The following is a 9,063-nucleotide window of genomic DNA, read 5'->3' on the forward strand; positions in this document are numbered from 1 at the left end:
AAGTGTAGGATCTCTCCCTAAGCTTTATACCCAAGGCTTTCTCTTAATTTAATTAATATTACAAATACTAGTATAATATTAATCAAGTAGAAAATTGAACCAAAATATTTATAAAACACTTGAATATTTCGGTTTTTATGAGAGAAGAAGAGGAGGATTTTATTCTCTCTAGGATTGTATTTTTGGATGAGCAAGTGAATGAATTATTGATACAAAACATTTTGTATATTATTAGGTAAAAATATGAGAAAACCATGATGGTTTTCTCTTCTAAAAAACCGGGTGGTAGGGGGGCTTTTTGAGTGAGCCAATGCATGAAGTTGTTGCTCTTAACAAAGTTCATAGGCTTGCATGGCTAGACAATTAGGTAATCATTGTGTTTACTTAATAAATTAATCAACACAATATTAACCTAATACCCCATTAATTTCGGTACAATCATAATATGGAGTCCATATTATTTTTGTCAATTTCTCAATATGTAACATGTCACATGTAACATAAATTTGTTATGTATTTTTAACATATTAAAAATCAACGTATTAATAAAAATACGTCACATACAAAAATTGATTTAGTAATTTCATAATTACTTGTGCCAAAATATTTTACCAATTTATAAATCGTATTTACAAAAATTCATTCAATTCCGATTGTTTCCTTAAACAATAATTTCATCCGAGTAATGAAACAATTCGATTACTCAGACCGTATCTCATTTAATCACATTTTAATATGATACGTAAATTTTACTTCCAAAATCGTCCGTCAATTTTCAAGTAATTTAATTAACTCGTAACGTTATACGATTAATTAAATAATCAATTAAGAGTATTGCCCTTTAGGTATGACCTAGGGGTCAATCGATCACCACCGTCACACGACGGTAATGTCAAACTCTAGTCAGCCAATCATTACCGATATATGTTGACCGGTTGATTGATAACAATATTACTTCCCAATTGTATTCATTTTAATGAGACTTAAACATGTGATCATCATGATCAACAGTCGTGATCGCATTATTGTCGGAGGACACATATTCCAACAATATGTTCCTTAAACTCTTCTTACATTCTTCCTGTAGTTTCTTCTTATGCGCAGGTCACAGGGTGGTGAACTACTACCATTCAATCCAGAGATTGAGAGAACCTTGCGCGCAAAGAGGAGATTGTTTCAAGACCAACAATTAGAAGAAGAGTCTGGTTCTCATTCTAGCTTTTACGAGAACGAACTATTCGAGGAGGATCCACCTTCCTCTTCAGTTTCACATTCATCAGTTGAGACTGTCATTTCTCCAAACTTTCTAGAAATGGCTGAGGAAGCAACCATTGCCAGTCACTCTGAACCGACAGCTGAGAATCTCTACAAGGGGTTCGCGTTACCAGGGGAGGCAAGAAAATTCGAGCCAAAGCCTTCCTATATCAATTTGGTTGAGAGGAACCAATTCGGGGGAGCTGCAACTGAAGATGCAGCCAAGCACATGGAAATATTCATTGACTATTGCTGTTCCATGTCCCCACCAGCCGGCGTGACCCCAGACCAGGTGAAGGAGACCATGTTTATATTCTCTCTTCGTGATGCTGCAAGGGAGTGGTATAGAGACCTGGATCGAGCTGCTTACGGAATCACCGACTGGAATTCTTTAGCCTTGGCATTTTACAAGAAGTATTTTTCAGCCTCGAAGACTAATGCCATTAGAGCTCAGATCACGAGCTTTAAACAAGGACCTGATGAGAACTTTCATGAAGCATGGGTCCGTTTCAAGAAGCTGGTGCGAACCATTCCGCACCATGAGTTTGAAAAATGGAGCCTTTGCAATCAGTTCTATAACGGGTTGTATGACGATCAGAGGGCTATTTTGGATGCTGCAGCCAATGGACGATTTGCTGAGAATATAGGAGAGACTAAGGGATGGAAGATCATCGATGACTTAGCCACCCATAAAGCTGAGTATGAGAACTCCCGAGGAAATCAAAGGAGAGCTGCTGAATCTTCTTCTGTAGCTGCGCTAGAGGCTCTCACGGCGAGATTTGACAAATATGAGTTGGGAGGAGTCTCAAAAGGAGGGATGTATCAGGTAAATCTTTGTTTCGAGACGGTCCTTTAAATCGTAGAAGATGTGGAGCCGAGGGACATGTTTCAGAAAATTGTCCTAGTCCCTTTGAGTCTTGTGCTGCCTTTCAACATTATAGGCAGACAAACACGTACTATGAGCCGAATGTCCATCCAAACTTGAGTTGGAGGAGCCAAAATGTCCTGAATCCGACTCAACCTCCACAACAGCAGCAGCAGCAACCTTATGTGCCTCCACATAAACAGCCATACCAAAAACCTCCATATGTTCCTCAACAGCAGCAACAATCCCAAGGTTCTGATTTTACCAAGTTGAAGAACTTATTGCTGAAGGAGTCCCAAGCTAGAGAGGCCGGGATGAAGATGCTTGAGAGCCAAATTGCTCAACTGGCTAGCAAAAATACAACTCGAGCTCCGGGACACTTACCGACTCAAACTGACCAAAAGGAGACCTTAAATGCCATCACTTTGAGGAGTGGGTCCACCCTGGAGGGGCCTGCTATGGCCGAAGGCGTCCCTGGAAAAGATGAGCCGGAAACAAGTCAAAAGAAAGCAGTGACGAACAAAAACAAGAAAAAGACGATCAGCAGGTATGTCAGTCGATCGACTGACATACCCGGTCGATCGACTGAGGTGCGTGTTACATGAGCTTCTGGTCCTGTTCAAGTCAGTCGATCGACTGAGATTACTGCTGAAAGTGATTCTTTTCGTCCTCCAATGCCCGATAATCTGAGGGATCACTTGTTTCGAGGTACGACCGTCCCGAAAATATTGGGGCAAGACCCGAATGTTGATGGGTCAGTCCCGGTTCCGAAGTTCGACCCAATGTCGGTTAATGGCTCACATTTGAGACGGTCTGAAGAGGGGTCAAGCTTCAACAAGGAAAAGGTTGTGGACTTTCAGCCTAAGTCCACGGATGCCGGCATGCGAGATTTAGAGGAGAGGGCCAAGTTACTTCTTACAGCTCCCTATCCGGAGAGACTAGTGCCGACGAAGGAACAGGTATCTTTTAATAAGTTTGAAAAAGTTATCCGTAGCTTGAATGTACAAGCTCCTTTTCTCGAGTTAGTAAACCAACTGCCCGCTTATACTAAATTCATGAAACAACTTTTGTCCAAGAAGCGGTCACTTGAAACTGTGCATACTGTCGCACTTACTAAAGAGTCGTGTTCTTATCTAACCCACACTGCACCCCATAAACTAGAAGACCCAGGTAGCTTCTCCGTTCCTTGTAGCATATGTACCTTTTCTATTGAAAAGGCGTTATGTGATTTAGGAGCCAGTATAAGTGTAATGCCCTTGAGTCTTGCTAGGAAGCTGAAACTGACTAGGTTTGCAATCACCGATATGACAGTACAGATGGCTGACCGGTCTGCGGTCCAGCCAATAGGAGTCTTAGAGGACATTCCTGTCCAAATAGGGAAGTTTTTCTTCCGTATTGACTTCGTTGTACTAGACATGCCTGAGGATGCCCACATACCTATCATTCTAGGTAGGCCATTTCTGCACACTGCTGGTGCAGTCATAGATGTTGGTTTAGGAACTTTGACCTTCAAAGTAGGGAAGCATTCCATCGTTTTTGCCCAACCTGCTAAGAAGAAGGACCCCATGTGGCACGTAACTTGTAATACGGTTTCTGAAAAGAAATCGTACTTCGTGCTTCCTGATATACCTATCTCTATTACTACTCCTGTTGTAACACCTCTGCCCCAGATTGGGAGCAAAAAGGAGGAAGATTCTGTTGTTTTAGACATTGCAGAAGCTGGTTTGGGGAAGGGAGAGCCACTTGTTGCTCCAACTGCGAAGGAGCAAATCGTTTCAAGGGGTGGTCTTGGATGCCTTAGCTATGCTACTGATGAGGAGCTTGAAGATGAGCCAGTCAGAGTGAGAGAGTCCGACTTGGACTTTGACGAGCTAGAGGTGGTCACTGATTGGGGAGATGATGAAAGTGTTGATCTGTTGAGCTCTACGGACAAGGAAGTTAAGAGAGGTGCAGCTGATAAGATGAGCACCGTTGAGGCTACCTCTAGTAGCCAGAAGCCGACGAAGTGGGCCATACCGTGGCCGTTCTTGATCAACTACTAGTTGATCGCATGCTTTACAAACAATTTTAATTGCTTTTAGACACTTTTTATTGCTTTTGTGTGCGCGAGACTTCGCATTTAATTATTTTGCTTAGGAGTTTTACGCACTTTAGACTTTACTTTGGGTTTTGCGCAATTTTGGACGCGTATTATTTTGCACTTGCAGGTTTTTAGACCTCATTAGTTCAAGTTATTGAGCTAATACGAAGAAATAAGAGGTTGCAGCAGTATTTTCAGTCGATCGACTGGCACCATTGGTCGATCGACTGATCTGCAGTTTCCAGGAGCTACTGTTCATGTTCACCTGGTCGATCGACTGGGCTATGTGGTCAATCGACCACTGCCGCTGCTGTATCTGTTCACGACCTTTCCCCTGCTATGTTTGGTTGATTTGCGGAATTGAGGGAGTTTTCTACTTCCCTTTATTTTCCGTGATATTATTTATTTCTTCTACTCTTCTCAATTATGCACATAATATCGCTTCCACATTGCTTTCTCGATTTTATGCGTGGTTTGTGGTTGTCTTTTCAGGTCTTTATTGGTAGCACTGCTAGCTACTGAAACCTCCTAGCTCACGCTGGTTTGGGGAGGTTTCCTTTTGCTGCGCTTAAAGTCTTGTGAGTTCCTGATTTCCTCTTCATGTCTTTTTAATTTATTTAACGCAAATTCCCGTTTCTCTTTTCTTTCATTACATGATTTTGCACAATGGGGACATTGTGCGATTTGGTTTGGGGAAGGGTTTTGCGTCGCATTTCATTTGCTTGCATTCACGTTTACTTTTTGTTTTGCATTGTTTATTTCATTTCTCCATATATATATACAAAATCCAAAAAATTGAAAAAATTTCTTAAAAATTGCACGTTTATTTTAGCATGTAGGTCGAGTCGGAACGGTAGTATTTCAATGATGACACTGCATTTGCATCTGTTTTGCCTAAGCCTTGCTAATTGACATGTTATTAGTAGAATCGTATATGCATATCTACGAGTTTTCGTTAAATTATTTGCTGAGCTTGAGACTTGACTTAGATTTTTGGCAAACTACTTATATTTTCTGAGTTTTAGAGCCTATAACTGGTGACATTTATGACCAGTTTATTTAGGAATGTGAGTAATACTACTTATGAGACATGTCATATCAATTTGCATAAATATGAACTTAATCTTCTTAATACCTGTATGCATTCGGTTTGTGGTTTGTTGACACATGTGGTAGAGGTTTTCCTTTTATTCATTTTGCCCATAAGCTCCACACTGCCAAAAATAGCCTTTTTGTCCCATTACTACATCCTACATTTAGCCTGCCTTTGTCAAGCTAGTAGTTTATGTTCTTGGGATTGTTACTACGTTTTTGGTAGCATATGCTCTTTTGAGATGTTGTTGGGAGAATGAAAAGAAAGGAAAGAAAGAAAAGGAGTTGAAAAATAAGAAAGAAAAAAAAAAGAGATTCGAAAAAGAAAAGAGAAAAAGCGTTCTGTACTATTCAAAGCAGTCGATCGACTGCCATTCTTGGTCGATCGACTGGAGTCCGAGAAAGAAACAAAAGAAATCAATTCGCATAATTTAAGTCTTTATTAATTGGCGATTTTTGCTCCCATGTTGCATTTATATCCTATGGGGAGTTTATTGATTTAGTATTATGGAGATTTTTGAGTTTTGTGCTTGCTATAGCACCCGTTTTGATTATGAGCGAGAAGTTGGATGTTGCCATATGGTTTCATTTTGGTACTAGCTTGATCACCTGTACCTCCACTTTCCCATAAATGTTTTGCCTTCTTCTTACCCATTACCTCACATATCCATATTTATACCTCGGCATGTGTCATGGTCATTTTTTCGGTTGGAATGCGTATGTACGGTTATAGAGATCATTTTCATATTTTATTGTAGGCATGTTCTTATAGGTCGTAGTTAGGTGAGAGTCTTTACAAAATGAATTCTTTCTATCCTCTTATATATTCACCCGTGCTTATGTGTGATGTGAGCGACCCGTGAGAGTCCGATTTGATAAGTCTTTATAGTTGACGGTTCAGCAGTCTTTAACGACTTTATAACTCGTGTGCATGATTCACATTGCTAATTGATTGTTGGTTGTGCATTAAATTGGTTTAGGCTATACATGTTGCATTTCGCTCTGAGATTGAACTCGTTCTATTAGGTCATTAGATCGAGTCTAGTTCTTGCTTGGGGACAAGCAAGGGTTTGGTTTGGGGAAGTTTGATGCGTGTCTTTTATATGATGTTTTACATCCTATTTTCCACGCATTTCAGAGCTCATTTGTGTAGTTATGCTACTATTCTCCCCATTTCCGTCTACTTTCGTATTTTTGTACGTTATTGCAGGATTGTGAAGAATTCAGCGGAAATCGAGCTTAAATCTGTCCCCGAGTACGATGCATTGTATTTGACGTGAAGTATTCACTTAAGGAACGAGCTTGGTGCGCATTTCGAGGCCCAAAAGATAAATCCACGGGAAGTTAGAAGTCAAGCAGCAGCTAAAGCAGTCGATCGACCGGTACCCTTAGTCGATCGACCAACCCACGGGATCCAGAAGCTACTGTACACTGCTATTCAGTCGATCGACCGGTCACTTCAGTCGATCGACCAAGACGCTATTCCAGACGAGAATTAAAAGATCGATATTTATCAAGCCCATGAGTTATTAGGTTTAGGAATTATGTTACGTATACTTTCTATATAACGTAACCTAGTTCAGAGATACAATCATCCAGTTACATTCAGAAATTTACGAGTTTTACATTCAGTTTTAGATTTATCATTAATTAGGGTTCAAGGATTATTTCGGTATTGAAACAATTCACTTTGGCATTCGACTTTGTTCTTTTTCTTCGCAATTCATACGGTACTTTCTGGTTTTGTTCAGTTATTTCACTTTCGTTCATAGTTATAGAATTGTTGGATCAGTTCCCAAGCCGTATTGCCATCTTATGTTAATTGTTTATTTTACCGTATTAATCATGAATTCTGTAGTCTATTTAGCCAATTTTATCGTTGCCTTTAATTTTAGTATGAGTAGCTAAATTGTTCGTGCTAGGATGTAGGGGAACTATAGATTTGGCGGCGTAGAATTAACATGGACTGAAATCGCGTGTCAGTCGATCGACTGCCATACCTGGTCGATCGACTGACCACGTGAGGTTTTATTTTCGTTTTAATTGTTTTAATGTTATATTCGACGAATCGAGTGCACACGACTAGTTGAATGTCTAGGATATGACTGACCCATTAGATCGAGAGATAGGGACAGTTGTTAGATCATCAATTAAAATGACTAAACTATGCTGAGATCGAAAGATAGGTAAAGTTTAGATTGTTAGTCACTTTTCAGGACGAGAGTCAGTATTAGTGATATTAGGGACTTATAGCGAGATCGAAAGATGCTTTTTGTTAAGAGTGGACCGAGAGGACCTCTTGTTTTCCCGCCTCATGTGTTTGATTTAGACCGACTTAGTTTGCTGCCGCCGAAACTATAGTGAACCGACCATCCTAGTACCCTTCTTTTATCTGTTTTATCCGTCTATTTAGTTTATTGTCTTTTATTGCCTTTAGCTGTAGACCAAATCAACTCAAAACCCTCACTTTAGTGTTACCTTAGACCGAAATTAAACAACTAGAAATTACGTCTGCCTCTCTGTGGTTCGACCCGACTGCCGCTAGCTATAGTTGTAGTTGGAGATTATAAATTTATTTTTGGTACTCACAACGACGGGTATCACAAGGCTATGTGTTTAAAGTGTAATCATGTTGTTTCCACTCAATAATTAAACATAATTTAAACACCCAACTCCCTACAATATTTCGGTCTACATGGGATAAAATGGATTCCATTTTATCTTTGTCAATTTGTTAATTTGTCATATGTCACATGTCACATAAAATTGTTATGTATTTTTAACATATTAAAAATCAACGTATTAATAAAAATACGTCATATACAAAATTGACTTAGTAATTCACAGTTACTTGTACCAAAATATTTTATCAATTATAAATCACAACATCTTGTATTTATAATAAATTATTCATTCAAATGCAATTGTTTCCTTAAACAATAATTTCATCTAAGTAATAAAACAATTCGATCACTTAGACCGTATCTTATTTAATCATATTATAATGAGATACGTAAATATTACTCCCAAAATCGTCCGTCAATTTTAAGTAATTTAATTAACCCGTATCGTCATACGATCAATTAAATAATCAATTAAGAGTGTTACCCTTTAGGTATGACCTAAGGAGATCAACTGACCACCACCGTCGCACGACAGTAATGTCAAACTCTAATCAGCCAATCATTACCGATATGTGTGGACCAGTTGATAGTAAAATAATTACATCCCACATGTATTCTTAAAATGAGATTTAAACATGTGATCATCATAATCGACAGTTGTGATCGCATTATTGTCGGAGGACACATATTCCAACAGACCCTTTCTAAGAGACAACAAGCTCTTCAAGCCATTCAAGCATCAAAGGCATTGGTGGTGCATAATGCAAGGTTGGAAATTCAATAGCAAAATCCTCCTATGGAAGCTACAACTTCTACTACTCCGGTTGTTGAAAAACTAGCCAATTACCCGGAGGTAATTTTTACTTCCGACTCTCATAGGAAGAAATTTATTTCCTTTGCTAAGAAAACTATCTTGCCCACTAAGTTTATTTGTCAAGATACATTGTCGAAATTGGGTGTCCTTGAGCAAACAAAGACCTTTTTCGAGTCTATGGGATTGAGTAAATTGTTTGAAATGCAAGAATTGACCTACTCTTCCCTCACCTTAGAGTTTTTGAGCTCTTTGAAAGTCACCGAGGTGGAGACCCTAACCAATATTGAGTTTCGTCTCGAGAATGTTGATAGAAAATTGTCTTATGACGAGATTG

General features: G+C 39.2%; 1 non-coding gene across 1 annotated transcript; it reads right to left on the bottom strand.

The window, feature by feature from the left end:
- Positions 1 to 1,693: 1,693 nt before the first annotated feature.
- On the bottom strand, positions 1,694 to 1,800 carry LOC141654028 (small nucleolar RNA R71). The gene has a single exon (XR_012547610.1). It is a non-coding gene; the product is annotated as a small nucleolar RNA R71 (small nucleolar RNA).
- Positions 1,801 to 9,063: the final 7,263 nt, after the last annotated feature.

The sequence above is a fragment of the Silene latifolia genome, chromosome 4, assembly GCF_048544455.1.
Source record: "Silene latifolia isolate original U9 population chromosome 4, ASM4854445v1, whole genome shotgun sequence".
In the NCBI taxonomy this organism is placed as follows: Eukaryota; Viridiplantae; Streptophyta; class Magnoliopsida; order Caryophyllales; family Caryophyllaceae; genus Silene; species Silene latifolia.